Genomic DNA, 17,880 nt, shown 5'->3' on the forward strand with positions numbered 1-17,880 from the left:
TCTCACTGAAATAAGTCACACAGAAAAAGAAACATCATAAGATATCACTAATACACGGAATGTAAACCTGGCTACACAGGAACTGGATTACAAAACAGAAGAGGGTCTCAAATTTAGAAAACCAACTTATGCTTGCTTAAGGGGAAAGGTGAGTTGGGGTGCTACATAAAACCAGAGATTGAAATGAGCACAGATAAATTTCCTTAAGCCAAATACGGAATAGGCAAGAGCTACTCCTTGCTCAACGAAATGGACTCAACACCCCATATTAAACGCCTAATAATGTACCTGACTAGTAAGTATCTTAAAACCTATGGATTGCTATGTCTCCAAAAGAGAAACAAGCGTGTGTACAGGGGCATAAACGCAGCAGTGATAGGATTGGAGAGTTTCGGTGAGCAAATGAAGACCCTTTGAAGTCATATTGCATGGTACTCATTCCACGGGTCTCAACTCTCCAGCTTTAAGGGATTCTTCCTTCAGCTGAAACATGCATGTGGAACCCAGAGTATGATCAACCGTGTGATTGGGAGACGTGTTCAAATATGTCTCAGTTTTCGACCGCTGGTACTCAGGTGCAACATTCCAGATGCTTTACTAACACTCTCCAGACTTGGAGAGTCAGTGCCTTTAACCTCCTGCTTGGCCCAGTTTGCAATTTCTGCGGAAGATGAACAGGGATAGGGAGGACCAATGAGAGACTAGCTGGAGGTGTCTGGATGGGCAAATTTAACTCTCATTTCCCACCAGGAAGAGCAATTAAACAAAGGCTCAGCGTGCCGTGCCGGAACCAGATTAGGGCCTGAAGCAATCGTGCGGTGTTGCGGCCAGCTCACAAGAAAGCGAGTTGAAGAAAGGAGCTCAGGGGCACTGTAATTCACAAACCTGCAGAGTTATAAATGACAGCTATCATCCAAAAATATACTGAAGTAAGGCTGCCACAAGGACTTGAAAGCAGGGCAGAATTGCAGGAAACCAATTTCAGGAGGTAGACTGGAATTGCATTTAAAGCATAGGAAAAGAGGCAGAACGTCGACAATGATGCACTTGGCCAAAAAGGGTGTATGCGTTTTTTCCTGAATATATTCAGGAAAAAACGCATACGCCCTTTTTGGCCAACCAAGCAAGCTTGCAAAGGAAATCTGCACTACAATGAAGTCTCACTTCCCACCGGTCAAAAGGGCCATCTGAAAAAAGTGTAAAATCCACAAAGGCAGGAGCGGCCATGGAGAACTGGGAGCCTTGTTATGCTGATGGGCGGGATGTAAATTGCCAACAGCCACTCAGGAGAAGTGTATGGTGTTTCCTGAAACATCTAAAAAACAAAGCAACAGAGCCTAGGGCACTTCCACTTATGGTCCTATAGCTTAGGGAAATTAAAATCAAAAAGACACAGCCACCCCAAAGTTTGGGACGGCTCTGTTTACAAGAATCTCGTTTACGGTAAATGTTCAATATCGCAGAAAGTGAAAAATGGATAAAGAAGTTGTGGTAATCACGTACAATGCAATATCACTCAGCAATGAAATCTATGTCATCTGGCCCATAGCAGCATAATGAGTGGATTCAGGTATGATGATTCTCACTGAAATAAGTCACACAGAAAAAGAAACATCATAAGATATCACTAATACACGGAATGTAAACTTGGCTACACAGGAACTGGATTACAAAACAGAAGAGGGTCTCAAATTTAGAAAACCAACTTATGCTTGCTTAAGGGGAAAGGTGAGTTGGGGTGCTACATAAAACCAGAGATTGAAATGAGCACAGATAAATTTCCTTAAGCCAAATATGGAATAGACAAGAGCTACTCCTTGCTCAACGAAATGGACTCAACACCCCATATTAAACGCCTAAGAATGTACCTGACTAGTAAGTATCTTAAAACCTATGGATTGCTATGTCTCCGAAAGAGAATCAAGCGTGTGTACAGGGGCATAAACGCAGCAGTGATAGGATTGGAGAGTTTCGGTGAGCAAATGAAGACCCTTTGAAGTCATATTGCAAGGTACCCATTCCACGGGTCTCAACTCTCCAGCTTTAAGGGATTCTTCCTTCAGCTGAAACATGCATGTGGAACCCAGAGTATGATCAACCGTGTGATTGGGAGACGTGTTCAAATATGTGTCAGTTTTCGTCCGCTGGTACTCAGGTGCAACATTCCAGACGCTTTACTAACACTCTCCCGACTTGGAGAGTCAGTGCCTTTAACCTCCTGCTTGGCCCAGTTTGCAACTTCTGCGGAAGATGAACAGGGATAGGGAGGACCAATGAGAAACTAGCTGGAGGTGTCTGGACGGGCAAATTTAACTCTCATTTCCCACCAGGAATAGCAATTAAGCAAAGGCTCAGCGTGCCGTGCCGGAACCAGATTAGGGCCTGAAGCAATCGTGCGGTGTTGCGGCCAGCTCACAAGAAAGCGAGTTGAAGAAAGGAGCTCAGGGGCACTGTAATTCACAAACCTGCAGAGTTATAAATGACAGCTATCGTCCAAAAATATACTGAAGTAAGGCTGCCAAGAGGACTTGAAAGCGGGGCAGAATTGCAGGAAACCGATTTCAGGAGGTAGACTGGAATTGCATTTAAAGCATAGGAAAAGAGGCAGAACGTCGAAAATGATGCACTTGGCCAAAAAGGGCGTATGCGTTTTTTCCTGAATATATTCAGGAAAAACCGCATACGCCCTTTTTGGCCAACCAAGCAAGCTTGCAAAGGAAATCTGCACTACAATGAAGTCTCACTTCCCCGTGGTCAAAAGGGCCATCTGAAAAAAGTGTAAAATCCAGAAAGGCAGGACAGGACATGGAGAACTGGGAGCCTTGTTATGCTGATGGGCGGGATGTTAATTGCCAACAGCCACTGGGGAGAAGTGTATGGTGTTTCCTGAAACATCTAAAAAACAAAGCAACAGAGCCTAGGGCACTTCCACTTATAGTCCTATAGCTTAGGGAAATTAAAATCAAAAAGACACAGCCACCCCAAAGTTTGGGACGGCTCTGTTTACAAGAATCTCGTTTACGGGACAAGTTCAATATTGCAGAAAGTGAAAAATGGATAAAGCAGTTGTGGTACTTACGTACAATGCAATATCACTCAGCAATGAAATCTATGTCATCAGGCCCGTAGCAGCATAATGAGTGGATTCAGGTATGATGATTCTGTCTGAAATAAGTCACACAGAAAAAGAAACATCATAAGATATCACTAATACACGGAATGTAAACTTGGCTACACAGGAACAGGATTACAAAAGAGAACAGGGTCTCAAATTTAGAAAACCAACTTATGCTTGCTTAAGGGGAAAGGTGAGTTGGGGTGCTGCATAAAACCAGAGATTGAAATGAGCACAGATAAAGTTCCTTAAGCCAAAAATGGAATAGACAAGAGCTACTCCTTGCTCAACGAAATGGACTCAAAACACCATATTAAATGCCTAATAATGTACCTGACTAGTAAGTATCTTAAAACCTATGGATTGCTATGTCTCTGAAAGAGATTCAAGCGTGAGTACAGGGACATAAACGCAGCAGTGATAGGATTGGAGAGGTTCGGTGAGATAACGAAGACCCTTTGAAGTCATATTGCATGGTACCCATTCCACGGGTCTCAACTCTCCAGGTTTAAGGGATTCTTCCTTCAGCTAAAACATGCATGTGGAACCCAGAGTATGATCAACCATGTGATCGGGAGACGTGTTCAAATATGTCTCAGTTCTCATCCCCTGGTACTCGGGTGCAACATTCCAGATGCTTTACTAACACTCTCCCGACTTGGAGAGTCAGTGCCTTTAACCTCCTGTTTGGCCCAGTTTGCAAATTCCGCAGAAGATGAACAGGAATAGGGAGAACCAATGAGAGACTAGCTGGAGGTGTCTGGACGGGCAAATTTAACTCTCATTTCCCACCAGGAAGAGGAATTAACCAAAGCCTCAGCGTGCCGTGCCGGAACCAGATTAGGGCCTGAAGCAATCCTGCGGTGTTGCGGCCAGCTCACAAGAAAGCGAGTTGAAGAAAGGAGCTCAGGGGCACTGTAATTCACAAACCTGCAGAGTTATGAATGACAGCTATCGTCCAAAAATATACTGAAGTAAGTCTGCGAAGAGGACTTGAAAGCGGGGCAGAATTGCAGGAAACTGATTTCAGGAGGTAGACTTGAATTGCATTTAAGCATAGGAAAAGAGGCAGAACGTCGACAATGATGCACTTGGCCAAAAAGGGCGTATGCGTTTTTTCCTGCATATATTCAGGAAAAAACGCATACGCCCTTTTTGGCCAACCAAGCAAGCTTGCAAAGGAAATTTGCACTACAATGAAGTCTCCCTTCCCCCCAGTCAAAAGGGCCATGTGAAAAAAGTGTAAAATCCAGAAAGGCAGGACAGGCCATGGAGAACAGGGAGCCTTGTTATGCTGATGGGCGGGATGAAAATTGCCAACAGCCACTCAGGAGAAGTGTATGGTGTTTCCTGAAACATCTAAAAAACAAAGCAACAGAGCCTAGGGCACTTCCACTTATGGTCCTATAGCTTAGGGAAATTAAAATCAAAAAGACACAGCCACCCCAAAGTTTGGGACGGCTCTGTTTACAAGAATCTCGTTTACAGTACATGTTCAATATCGCAGAAAGTGAAAAATGGATAAAGAAGTTGTGGTAATCACGTACAATGCAATATCACTCAGCAATGAAATCTATGTCATCTGGCCCATAGCAGCATAATGAGTGGATTCAGGTATGATGATTCTCACTGAAATAAGTCACACAGAAAAAGAAACATCATAAGATATCACTAATACACGGAATGTAAACTTGGCTACACAGGAACTGGATTACAAAAGAGAACAGGGTCTCAAATTTAGAAAACCAACTTATGCTTGCTTAAGGGGAAAGGTGAGTTGGGGTGCTGCATAAAACCAGAGATTGAAATGAGCACAGATAAAGTTCCTTAAGCCAAAAATGGAATAGACAAGAGCTACTCCTTGCTCAACGAAATGGACTCAAAACACCATATTAAATGCCTAATAATGTACCTGACAAGTAAGTATCTTAAAACCTATGGATTGCTATGTCTCTGAAAGAGAATCAAGCGTGAGTACAGGGACATAAACGCAGCAGTGATAGGATTGGAGAGGTTCGGTGAGCTAACGAAGACCCTTTGAAGTCATATTGCATGGTACCCATTCCACGGGGCTCAACTCTCCAGGTTTAAGGGATTCTTCCTTCAGCTAAAACATGCATGTGGAACCCAGAGTATGATCAACCATGTGATCGGGAGACGTGTTCAAATATGTCTCAGTTCTCATCCCCTGGTACTCGGGTGCAACATTCCAGATGCTTTACTAACACTCTCCCGACTTGGAGAGTCAGTGCCTTTAACCTCCTGTTTGGCCCAGTTTGCAAATTCCGCGGAAGATGAACAGGAATAGGGAGAACCAATGAGAGACTAGCTGGAGGTGTCTGGACGGGCAAATTTAACTCTCATTTCCCACCAGAAATAGCAATTAAGCAAAGGCTCAACGTGCCGTGCCGGAACCAGATTAGGGCCTGAAGCAATCCTGCGGTGTTGCGGCCAGCTCACAAGAAAGCGAGTTGAAGAAAGGAGCTCAGGGGCACTGTAATTCACAAACCTGCAGAGTTATGAATGACAGCTATCGTCCAAAAATATACTGAAGTAAGGCTGCGAAGAGGACTTGAAAGCGGGGCAGAATTGCAGGAATCCGATTTCAGGAGGTAGACTTGAATTGCATTTAAGCATAGGAAAAGAGGCAGAACGTCTACAATGATGCACTTGGCCAAAAAGGGCGTATGCGTTTTTTCCTGAATATATTCAGGAAAAAACGCATACGCCCTTTTTGGCCACCCAAGCAAGCTTGCAAAGGAAATCTGCACTACAATGAAGTCTCACTTCCCCCCGGTCAAAAGGGCCATGTGAAAAAAGTGTAAATTCCAGAAAGGCAGGACACGCCATGGAGAACTGGGAGCCTTGTTATGCTGATGGGCGGGATGAAAAATGCCAACAGCCACTCAGGAGAAGTGTATGGTGTTTCCTGAAACATCTAAAAAACAAAGCAACAGAGCCTAGGGCAGTTCCACTTATGGACCTATAGCTTAGGGAAATTAAAATCAAAAAGACACAGCCACCCCAAAGTTTGGGACGGCTCTGTTTACAAGAACCTCATTTACGGTACAAGTTCAATATCGCAGAAAGTGAAAAATGGATAAAGAAGTTGTGGTACTTACGTACAATGCAATATCACTCAGCAATGAAATCTATGTCATCAGGCCCGTAGCAGCATAGAGTGGATTCAGGTATGATGATTCTAACTGAAATAAGTCACACAGAAAAAGAAACATCATAAGATATCACTAATACACGGAATGTAAACTTGACTACACAGGAACTGAATTACAAAACAGAACAGGGTCTCAAATGTAGAAAAGCAACTTATGCTTGCTTAAGGGGAAAGGTGAGTTGGGGTGCTGCATAAAACCAGAGATTGAAGTGAGCACAGATAAGGTTCCTTAAGCCAAATATGTAATAGACAAGAGCTACTCCTTGCTCAACGAAATGGACTCAAAACCCCATTTTAAACACCTAATAATGTACCTGACAGTAAGTATCTTAAAACCTATGGATTGCTATGTCTCTGAAAGAGAATCAAGCGTGAGAACAGGGGCATAAACGCAGCAGTGATAGGATTGGAGAGGTTCGGTGAGCAAATGAAGACCCTTTGAAGTCATATTGCATGGTACCCATTCCACGGGCCTCAACTCTCCAGGTTTAAGGGATTCTTCCTTCAGCTAAACATGCATTTGGAACCCAGACTATGATCAACCGTGTGATCGTGAGTCATGTTCAAATATGTTTCAGTTTTCGTCCGCTGGTACTCAGGTGCAACATTCCACACGCTTTACTAACACTCTCCCGACTTGGAGAGTCAGTGCCTTTAACCTCCTGCTTGGCCCATTTTGCAATTTCTGCGGAAGATGAACAGGGATAAGGAGGACCAATGAGAGACTAGCTGGAGGTGTCTGGACGGGCAAATTTAACTCTCATTTCCCACCAGGAAGAGCAATTAAGCAAAGGCTCAGCGTGCCGTGCCGGAACCAGATTAGGGCCTGAAGCAATCCTGCGGTGTTGCGGCCAGCTCACAAGAAAGCGAGTTGAAGAAAGGAGCTCAGGGGCACTGTCATCACAAACCTGCAGAGTTATGAATGACAGCTATCGTCCAAAAATATACTGAAGTAAGGCTGCCAAGAGGACTTGAAAGCGGGGCAGAATTGCAGGAATCCGATTTCAGGAGTTAGACTGGAATTGCATTTAAAGCATAGGAAAAGAGGCAGAACGTCGACAATGATGCACTAGGCCAAAAAGGGCATATGCGTTTTTTCCTGAATATATTCAGGAAAAAAAGCATACGCACTTTTTGGCCAACCAAGCAAGCTTGCAAAGGAAATCTGCACTACAATGAAGTCTCACTTCCCCCGGGTCAAAAGGGCCATCTGTAAAAAGTGTAAAATCCAGAAAGGCAGGACAGGCCATGGAGAACTGAGAGCCTTGTTATGCTGATGGGCGGGATGTAAATTGCCAACAGCCACTCGGGAGAAGTGTATGGTGTTTCCTGAAACATCTAAAAAACAAAGCAACAGAGCCTAGGGCACTTCCACTTATGGTCCTATAGCTTAGGGAAATTAAAGTCAAAAAGACACAGCCAACCCAAAGTTTGGGACGGCTCTGTTTACAAGAACCTCGTTTACGGTACATGTTCAATATCGCAGAAAGTGAAAAATGGATAAAGAAGTTGTGGTACTTACGTACAATGCAATATCACTCAGCAATGAAATCTATGTCATCTGGCCCATAGCAGCATAATGAGTGGATTCAGGTATGATAATTGTAACTGAAATAAGTCACACAGAAAAAGAAACATCATAACATACCACTAATACATGGAATGTAAACTTGGCTACACAGGAACTGGATTACAAAACAGAACAGGGTCTCAAATTTAGAAAACCAACTTATGCTTGTTTAAGGGGAAAGGTGAGTTGGGGTGCTGCATAAAACCAGAGATTGAAATGAGCACAGATAAAGTTCCTTAAGCCAAATATGGAATAGACAAGAGCTACTCCTTGCTCAACGAAATGGACTCAAAACCCCATATTAAACGCCTAATAATGTACCTGACTAGTAAGTATCTTAAAACCTATGGATCGCTATGTCTCTGAAAGAGAATCAAGCATGTGTACAGGGGCATAAACGCAGCAGTGATAGGATTGGAGAGGTTCGGTGAGCAAATGAAGACCCTTTGAAGTCATATTGCATGGTACCCATTCCACGGGTCTCAACTCTCCAGGTTTAAGGGATTCTTCCTTCAGCTAAAACATGCATGTGGAACCCTGAGTATGATCAACCATGTGATCGGGAGACGGGTTCAAATATGTCTCAGTTCTTGTCCCCTGGTACTCGGGTGCAACATTCCAGACGCTTTACAAGACTGTCCCTACTTGGAGAGTCAGTGCCTTTAACCTCCTGTTTGGCCCAGTTTGAAATTTCTGCGGAAGATGAACAGGGATAGGGAAGACCAATGAGAGACTAGCTGGAGGTGTCTGGACGGGCAAATTTAACTCTCATTTCCCACCAGGAAGAGGAATTAAGCAAAGGCTCAGCGTGCCGTGCCAGAACCAGATTAGGGCCTGAAGCAATCCTGCGGTGTTGCGGCCAGCTCACAAGAAAGCGAGTTAAAGAAAGGAGCTCAGGGGCACTGTAATTCACAAACCTGCAGAGTTATAAATGACAGCTATCGTCCAAAAATATACTGAAGTAAGGCTGCCAAGAGGACTTGAAAGCTGGGCAGAATTGCAGGAAACCGACTTCAGGAGGTAGACTGGAATTGCATTTAAAGCATAGGAAAAGAGGCAGAACGTCGACAATGATGCACTTGGCCAAAAAGGGCGTATGCGTTTTTTCCTGAATATATTCAGGAAAAAACGCATACGCCCTTTTTGGCCAACCAAGCAAGCTTGCAAAGGAAATCTGCACTACAATGAAGTCTCACTTCCCCCCGGTCAAAAGGGCCATCTGAAAAAAGTGTAAAATCCAGAAAGGCAGGACAGGCCATGGAGAACTGAGAGCCTTGTTATGCTGATGGGCGGGATGTAAATTGCCAACAGCCACTTGGGAGAAGTGTATGGTGTTTCCGGAAACATCTAAAAAACAAAGCAACAGAGCCTAGGGCACTTCCACTTATGGTCCTATAGCTTAGGGAAATTAAAATCAAAAAGACACAACCACCCCAAAGTTTGGGACGGCTCTGTTTACAAGAACCTCGTTTACGGTACAAGTTCAATATCGCAGAAAGTGAAAAATTGATAAAGAAGTTGTGGTACTTAAGTACAATGCAATATCACTCAGCAATAAAATCTATGTCATCAGGCCCATAGCAGCATAGAGTGTATTCAGGTATGATGATTCTAACTGATATAAGTCACACAGAAAAAGAAACATTATAAGATATCACTAATACACGGAATGTAAACTAGGCTACACAGGAACTGGATTACAAAACAAAACAGGGTCTCAAATGTAGAAAAGCAACTTATGCTTGCTTAAGGGGAAAGGTGAGTTGGGGTGCTGCATAAAACCAGAGATTGAAATGAGCACAGATAAAGTTCCTTAAGCCAAATATGGAATAGACAAGAGCTACTCCTTGCTCAACGAAATGGACTCAACACCCCATATTAAACGCCTAAGAATGTACCTGACTAGTAAGTATCTTAAAACCTATGGATTGCTATGTCTCTGAAAGAGAATCAAGCATGTGTACAGGGGCATAAACGCAGCAGTGATAGGATTGGAGAGGTTCGGTGAGCAAATGAAGACCCTTTGAAGTCATATTGCATGGTACCCATTCCACGGGTCTCAACTCTCCAGCTTTAAGGGATTCTTCCTTCAGCTGAAACATGCATGTGGAACCCAGAGTATGATCAACCGTGTGATTGGGAGACGTGTTCAAATATGTGTCAGTTTTTGTCTGCTGGTACTCAGGTGGAACATTCCAGACGCTTTACTAACACTCTCCCGACTTGGAGAGTCAGTGCCTTTAACCTCCTGCTTGGCCCATTTTGCAATTTCTGCGGAAGATGAACAGGGATAAGGAGGACCAATGAGAGACAAGCTGGAGGTGTCTGGACGGGCAAATTTAACTCTCATTTCCCACCAGGAAGAGCAATTAAGCAAAGGCTCAGCGTGCCGTGCCGGAACCAGATTAGGGCCTGAAGCAATCCTGCGGTGTTGCGGCCAGCTCACAAGAAAGCGAGTTGAAGAAAGGAGCTCAGGGGCACTGTAATTCACAAACCTGCAGAGTTATAAATGACAGCTATCGTCCAAAAATATACTGAAGTAAGGCTGCCAAGAGGACTTGAAAGCTGGGCAGAATTGCAGGAAACCGACTTCAGGAGGTAGACTGGAATTGCATTTAAAGCATAGGAAAAGAGGCAGAACGTCGACAATGATGCACTTGGCCAAAAAGGGCGTATGCGTTTTTTCCTGAATATATTCAGGAAAAAACGCATACGCCCTTTTTGGCCAACCAAGCAAGCTTGCAAAGGAAATCTGCACTACAATGAAGTCTCACTTCCCCCCGGTCAAAAGGGCCATCTGAAAAAAGTGTAAAATCCAGAAAGGCAGGACAGGCCATGGAGAACTGAGAGCCTTGTTATGCTGATGGGCGGGATGTAAATTGCCAACAGCCACTTGGGAGAAGTGTATGGTGTTTCCGGAAACATCTAAAAAACAAAGCAACAGAGCCTAGGGCACTTCCACTTATGGTCCTATAGCTTAGGGAAATTAAATTCAAAAAGACACAACCACCCCAAAGTTTGGGACGGCTCTGTTTACAAGAACCTCATTTACGGTACAAGTTCAATATCGCAGAAAGTGAAAAATGGATAAAGAAGTTTTGGTACTTACGTACAATACAATATCACTCAGCAATGAAATCTATGTCATCAGGCCCGTAGCAGCATAATGAGTGGATTCAGGTATGATGATTCTAACTGAAATAAGTCACACAGAAAAAGAAACATCATAAGATATCACTAATACACGGAATGTAAACTTGGCTACACAGGAACTGGATTACAAAACAGAACAGGGTCTCAAATTTAGAAAACCAACTTATGCTTGCTTAAGGGGAAAGGTGAGTTGGGGTGCTGCATAAAACCAGAGATTGAAATGAGCACAGATAAAGCTCCTTAAGCCAAAAATGGAATAGACAAGAGCTACTCCTTGCTCAACGAAATGGACTCAACACCCCATATTAAACGCCTAAGAATGTACCTGACCAGTAATTATCTTAAAATCTATGGATTGCTATGTCTCCGAAAGAGAATCAAGCGTGTGTACAGGGGCATAAACGCAGCAGTGATAGGATTGGAGAGGTTCGGTGAGCAAATGAAGACCCTTTGAAGTCATATTGCATGGTACCCATTCCACGGGTCTCAACTCTCCAGGTTTAAGGGATTCTTCCTTCAGCTAAAACATGCATGTGGAACCCAGAGTATGATCAATCGTGTGATCGGGAGACGTGTTCCAATTTGTCTCAGTTCTCATCCCCTGGTACTCGGGTGCAACATTGCAGATGCTTTACTAACACTCTCCCGACTTGGAGAGTCAGTGCCTTTAACCTCCTGTTTGGCCCAGTTTGCAAATTCCGCGGAAGATGAACAGGAATAGGGAGAACCAATGAGAGACTAGCTGGAGGTGTCTGGACGGGCAAATTTAACTCTCATTTCCCACCAGGAAGAGGAATTAAGCAAAGGCTCAGCGTGCCGTTCCGGAACCAGATTAGGGCCTGAAGCAATCCTGCGGTGTTGCGGCCAGTTCACAAGAAAGCGAGTTGAAGAAAGGAGCTCAGGGGCACTGTAATTCACAAACCTGCAGAGTTATAAATGACAGCTATCGTCCAAAAATATACTGAAGTAAGGCTGCCAAGAGGACTTGAAAGCGGGGCAGAATTGCAGGAAGCCGATTTCAGGAGGTAGACTGGAATTGCATTTAAAGCATAGGAAAAGAGGCAGAAAGTCGACAATGATGCACTTGGCCAAAAAGGGCATATGCGTTTTTTCCTGAATATATTCAGGAAAAAAGGCATAGGTCCTTTTTGGCCAACCAAGCAAGCTTGCAAAGGAAATCTGCACTACAATGAAGTCTCACTTCTCCCAGGTCAAAAGGGCCATCTGAAAAAAGTGTAAAATCCAGAAAGGCAGGACAGGCCATGGAGAACTGGGAGCCTTGTTATGCTGATGGGCGGGATGTAAATTGCCAACAGCCACTCGGGACAAGTGTATGGTGTTTCCTGAAACATCTAAGAAACAAAGCAACAGAGCCTAGGGCACTTCCACTTATGGTCCTATAGCTTAGGGAAATTAAAATCAAAAAGACACAGCCATCCCAACGTTTGGGACGGCTCTGTTTACAAGAAACTCGTTTATGGTAGAAGTTCAATATCGCAGAAAGTGAAAAATGGATAAAGAAGTTTTGGGACTTACGTACAATACAATATCACTCAGCAATGAAATCTATGTCATCAGGCCCGTAGCAGCATAATGAGTGGATTCAGGTATGATGATTCTAACTGAAATAAGTCACACAGAAAAAGAAACATCATAAGATATCACTAATACACGGAATGTAAACTTGGCTACACAGGAACTGGATTACAAAACAGAACAGGGTCTCAAATTTAGAAAACCAACTTATGCTTGCTTAAGGGGAAAGGTGAGTTGGGGTGCTGCATAAAACCAGAGATTGAAATGAGCACAGATAAAGCTCCTTAAGCCAAAAATGGAATAGACAAGAGCTACTCCTTGCTCAACGAAATGGACTCAACACCCCATATTAAACGCCTAAGAATGTACCTGACCAGTAATTATCTTAAAATCTATGGATTGCTATGTCTCCGAAAGAGAATCAAGCGTGTGTACAGGGGCATAAACGCAGCAGTGATAGGATTGGAGAGGTTCGGTGAGCAAATGAAGACCCTTTGAAGTCATATTGCATGGTACCCATTCCACGGGTCTCAACTCTCCAGGTTTAAGGGATTCTTCCTTCAGCTAAAACATGCATGTGGAACCCAGAGTATGATCAATCGTGTGATCGGGAGACGTGTTCCAATTTGTCTCAGTTCTCATCCCCTGGTACTCGGGTGCAACATTGCAGATGCTTTACTAACACTCTCCCGACTTGGAGAGTCAGTGCCTTTAACCTCCTGTTTGGCCCAGTTTGCAAATTCCGCGGAAGATGAACAGGAATAGGGAGAACCAATGAGAGACTAGCTGGAGGTGTCTGGACGGGCAAATTTAACTCTCATTTCCCACCAGGAAGAGGAATTAAGCAAAGGCTCAGCGTGCCGTTCCGGAACCAGATTAGGGCCTGAAGCAATCCTGCGGTGTTGCGGCCAGTTCACAAGAAAGCGAGTTGAAGAAAGGAGCTCAGGGGCACTGTAATTCACAAACCTGCAGAGTTATAAATGACAGCTATCGTCCAAAAATAAACTGAAGTAAGGCTGCCAAGAGGACTTGAAAACGGGGCAGAATTGCAGGAAACCGATTTCAGGAGGTAGACTGGAGTTGCATTTAAAGCATAGGAAAAGAGGCAGAACGTCGACAATGATGCACTTGGCCAAAAAGGGCGTATGCGTTTTTTCCTGAATATATTCAGGAAAAGACGCATACGCCCTTTTTGGCCAACCAAGCAAGCTTGCAAAGGAAATCTGCACTACAATGAAGTCTCACTTCCCCGTGGTCAAAAGGTCCATCTGAGAAAATTGTAAAATCCAGAAAGGCAGGACAGGCCATGGAGCACTGGGAGCCTTGTTATGCTGATGGGCGGGATGTAAATTGCCAACAGCCACTTGGGAGAAGTGTATGGTGTTTCCGGAAACATCTAAAAAACAAAGCAACAGAGCCTAGGGCACATCCACTTATGGTCCTATAGCTTAGGGAAATTAAAATCAAAAAGACACAGCCACCCCAAAGTTTGGGACGGCTCTGTTTACAGGAACCTCTTCTGCAGAACAAGTCAAATATGCCAGAGAGCAAATAATGGATAAAGAAGTTGCGGTACTAACGTACAACAGAATACCTCTCATCAATGAAAACTATGTCACCAGGCCCGTACCAGCATAATGAGTGGATTGAGGCACGGTGATTCTAAGTAAAAAATGTCACACAGAAAAAAAACATCATAAGGTTCCACTAATACATGGAATGAGAACTTGGCTACACATGAACTGAATTACAAAACAGAACAGGGTCTCATGTTTAGAAAACCAACTTATGCTTTCTTAAGGGGCAAGGTGAGTTGGGTGCTGCACAAAACCTGAGTTTGAAATAAGCACAGATACCGTTCCATAAGCTAAATATGTAATAGACAAGACCTACCCCTTGCTCAACAAAATGGACTCAACAATGAGATATCACCTCACACCTGGTAGAATGGGCATCATCAGAAAATCTACAAACAAAAAATGCTGGAAAGGGTGTGGAGAAAAAGAACCCTCTTCCACTATTTTTGGGAATATAAATTGATACAGTCACTATGGAGAACAATATGGAGTTTCTTAAGAAACTAACAGTAGAATTACCATATGATACAGCAATCCCAGTTCTGGACATATACCCAGACAAAACCATAAATCAAAAAGAGACATTCACCGCAATGTTCATTGCCTCACTCTTTACAATATCGAGGTAATGGAAGCAACCTAAATGCCCACAGACAGACGAATGCATAAAGCTGTGGTACATATATAAAATGGAATATTACTAAGCCATGAAAAGGAATGAAATTGGGTCATTTGTAGAGACGTCGATGGATCTAGAGAGTGTCATACAGAGTGAAGTAAGTCAGAAAGAGAAAAACAAATCTTGTGTATTCATGCATATATGTGGAACCTAGAAAAACTGTACAGGTTAACCATTTTGCAAGGCATAAATAGAGCAACACATGTAGACAACAAACGTATGGACAACAAGGGGGGAAAGCTGTTGGGGGGGTGGTGGTGGGAGGAGTTGAGAGACTGGGATTGGCATGTATACATTTATATGTATAAAATAGATAACCAATAAGAACCTGCTGTATAAAAATATAAAATAAAATTCAAAATTAAAAAGAAATAAAATTTAAAAATAAAACAGAAAAAACAATTATTCCCTTCACATACATGTATTTATATGAATAAATTATTTCCATGCTTATATCTGTAAATACAAAAAAGAGGAATAAAATCTACCTTGAACCAAAAACGAAAAAGAGAAAAAAAACACAGAACCCGCCAGTTCCAGAGAGGAAAACCGTATCAGGGCACTTGCTCCAGTTGTAAACAATTCTGAAGTTGGTCAGTGGTGGGGAATCGTCTCCCATTCAGCCAGCAGCTCCCACGCAACAAGCGTCCTCATTGCAAAGCTGAGGCACCGTGCCGAGGCATCTGTGAGTAAACGTGAGCTGAGCCCCAGGCCAGTTGCTGCTGAACTATTCCTACCCGTCCCAGGTAAAACACCTAAATATATACAAGGACTTGAAAGCCTAGAGGAAGGGCCATAGAGCCACACGAGTGACAGCATGCCAGCCAACTTGGTGCCTGCAGGCCAGCCAGGATGGTCCTGGCCCTGGGTGCTCTTCTGGAAGATTTCCATTTCCCTGCCTGAGATACCCGTCCTGTCCCTGCCCCCACTGCTTCTTTCCTTCCTCACCTCTGCCCAGGGAGAAATTCCAGCAGCAGGTATGGGTGACACATCCTCTTCTTTAGCAGTTGGCAGCCTGGCAACTGCTGCAGAAAGTCCAGCAGAGCCCCACTCACACTGGGCCACCCACAAAGCCGTGGCCTCTCATTCCGTCCCACCAGCCCAGCCCCGAGACTGCTGACAGGGCACAGAAAATGGCGTCAGGCATGGCTGCAGGGGCTCTTCTGCCTGGAGTGGTATTTATATTGATCTCAACCCAGGCACACCTGGGGAGGGCTGGCCAGCACGGTAAGGCTGCCCAGGTCAGCCAATCATCACCCCTCAGGGGCTCACAGTTGCAGAAAATGGAACTTGCTGAACCGGCCAGGTCCAAGGAACAGGTGTGGGCTCCTGAGAGTCAGGATAGACAAGGGGCTGCAGCTTTGGCTTGTTTTCTAATCATTTTATCTGGCCCATGAGTGGGAGACAACTTCAAGAAAGCCCTCTCCTAATGAGAGGAACCCAGGAGTCAGGGAGAGGAGGGGTGGGTGGTGGTTGGAGACAGAGGCCTGGTGCCCCGGGTGCAGTGGAAGTCTCTGGAAGACCAGGTGGAGGGAGGCCGCACAGAGTGATGCCCAGGGTCACAGACCTGTCGCAGCTGCTGTTTGTTAGTTCAAGTCCTGCTCTGAGGTGCTCTGTGTCAGCTCTGAGCGACAGGTGAGCTGGGGGTGCTCTGCAATGAGGGCTATGTGCACGGTTCCTGTGTGCCCAGCCCTGCCATGGTACCTGCAAGGGTAGCTCTGTATCCTGGGAGGGGCCTGACCACGAGAGCCCCGTGGGCTGGGGTGGGGGTGGGGTACCTGCCCAGGTGAGCTCCATATTCTGGGATTGGTCTGACCACGAGAGCCCCATGGGCTGCTGGGGACCTGGTAAAGGATGTCAGGACAGTCAGTGAAGCCACCGAGGATATACCTCCAGCTGCTCCTAATTCCTACACCCTGCTGGTCATTCTACCAACCACCAGGACATGGTATTCTGTATTAGTCTTCAATGATGCCTTCTTTTGTATTCCATTAGTCCCAGAGTCACAAGAAATTTTGGCTTGTGAGTGGCAGGACTCAACATACAACTAAAACAATACTTCCGGGCCGTCTTGCCCCAAGGGTGCAAAAATTCCCACACCATCTTTGGGGAAAGCTTAGCTAAAGACCTAAAAGTTCTACCTCTGGAAAAGGAAACCCTCCTTCAGTACGCAGACGACATTCTGATCGCCAGCCCTACTAAGGAGGCCTCTGAACTACCAAGCCAATAAAGGATAGAAGTTGTCCAAGAAAAAGCTCAAATATCACAGACTGCGGTGACCTGCCTGGGCTTCGTTCTCACAGAAGGTCGGAGAAGCCCATCCCAGGAAAGGGAAGAAACCATTTTCAGCCTTACCCCTTTCTAAAACTAGAAGACAGCTTAGGGGTTCCTGGGGAGGCCAGGGTTTGCTGCTTCTGGATCCCTAACTACAGTCTACTAGCTGGGCCTCTATATGAAACACTGAAAGGAAAAGATGATGATCCTTTTGAATAGAATCCAGAAGTGGCCTTTCAAGAATGGAAAGAGCAGTCAATTCAGACCCTTGCCCTGGAACTCCCTAATTTAGCTAAACCCTTTGACCTTTACATTCCCGGTGAAAGGTGAATCGCCATTGGAGAATTAGTGCAAAAACTGGGACCACTTGAAATGGAACAATGCAAGAATGCCATCCAGGTAGGATAAACTACGGTCACCAAGGGGCTTGGCCCACTGCCACATCTGGCCAAGATACTGGCGGTATCTAAAAACCTGGAAATCAGCAGCCCCAAAGGCCACCTCCCTCCTAAGGGAAAAGGACCCCACGTGGTGATCCTAACCACCAACCATGCCCTGAAGTTGCAGGGTTCGCTCCGTGGGCACACCAACCTCGAGTGAGGAGGCCCTCCAACTCCAACATCCAGAGAGATAACCGGGGGCAACAGGGCACCATGACGACTCGTGTGAACATCATTTGACCTGGAGTTTCTCTCATAAAACAACAAGAGTGTGTCCCAAAAGAGTAGACTACTGCTTGCAGGACTTACTGCACCCAGAGGGGAGCTAATAATCTTGGCGGGGGAACCGTATATCACACTG

This window comes from Orcinus orca, unplaced genomic scaffold (assembly GCF_937001465.1).
Source record: "Orcinus orca unplaced genomic scaffold, mOrcOrc1.1 scaffold_93, whole genome shotgun sequence".
Lineage (NCBI taxonomy): Eukaryota > Metazoa > Chordata > Mammalia > Artiodactyla > Delphinidae > Orcinus > Orcinus orca.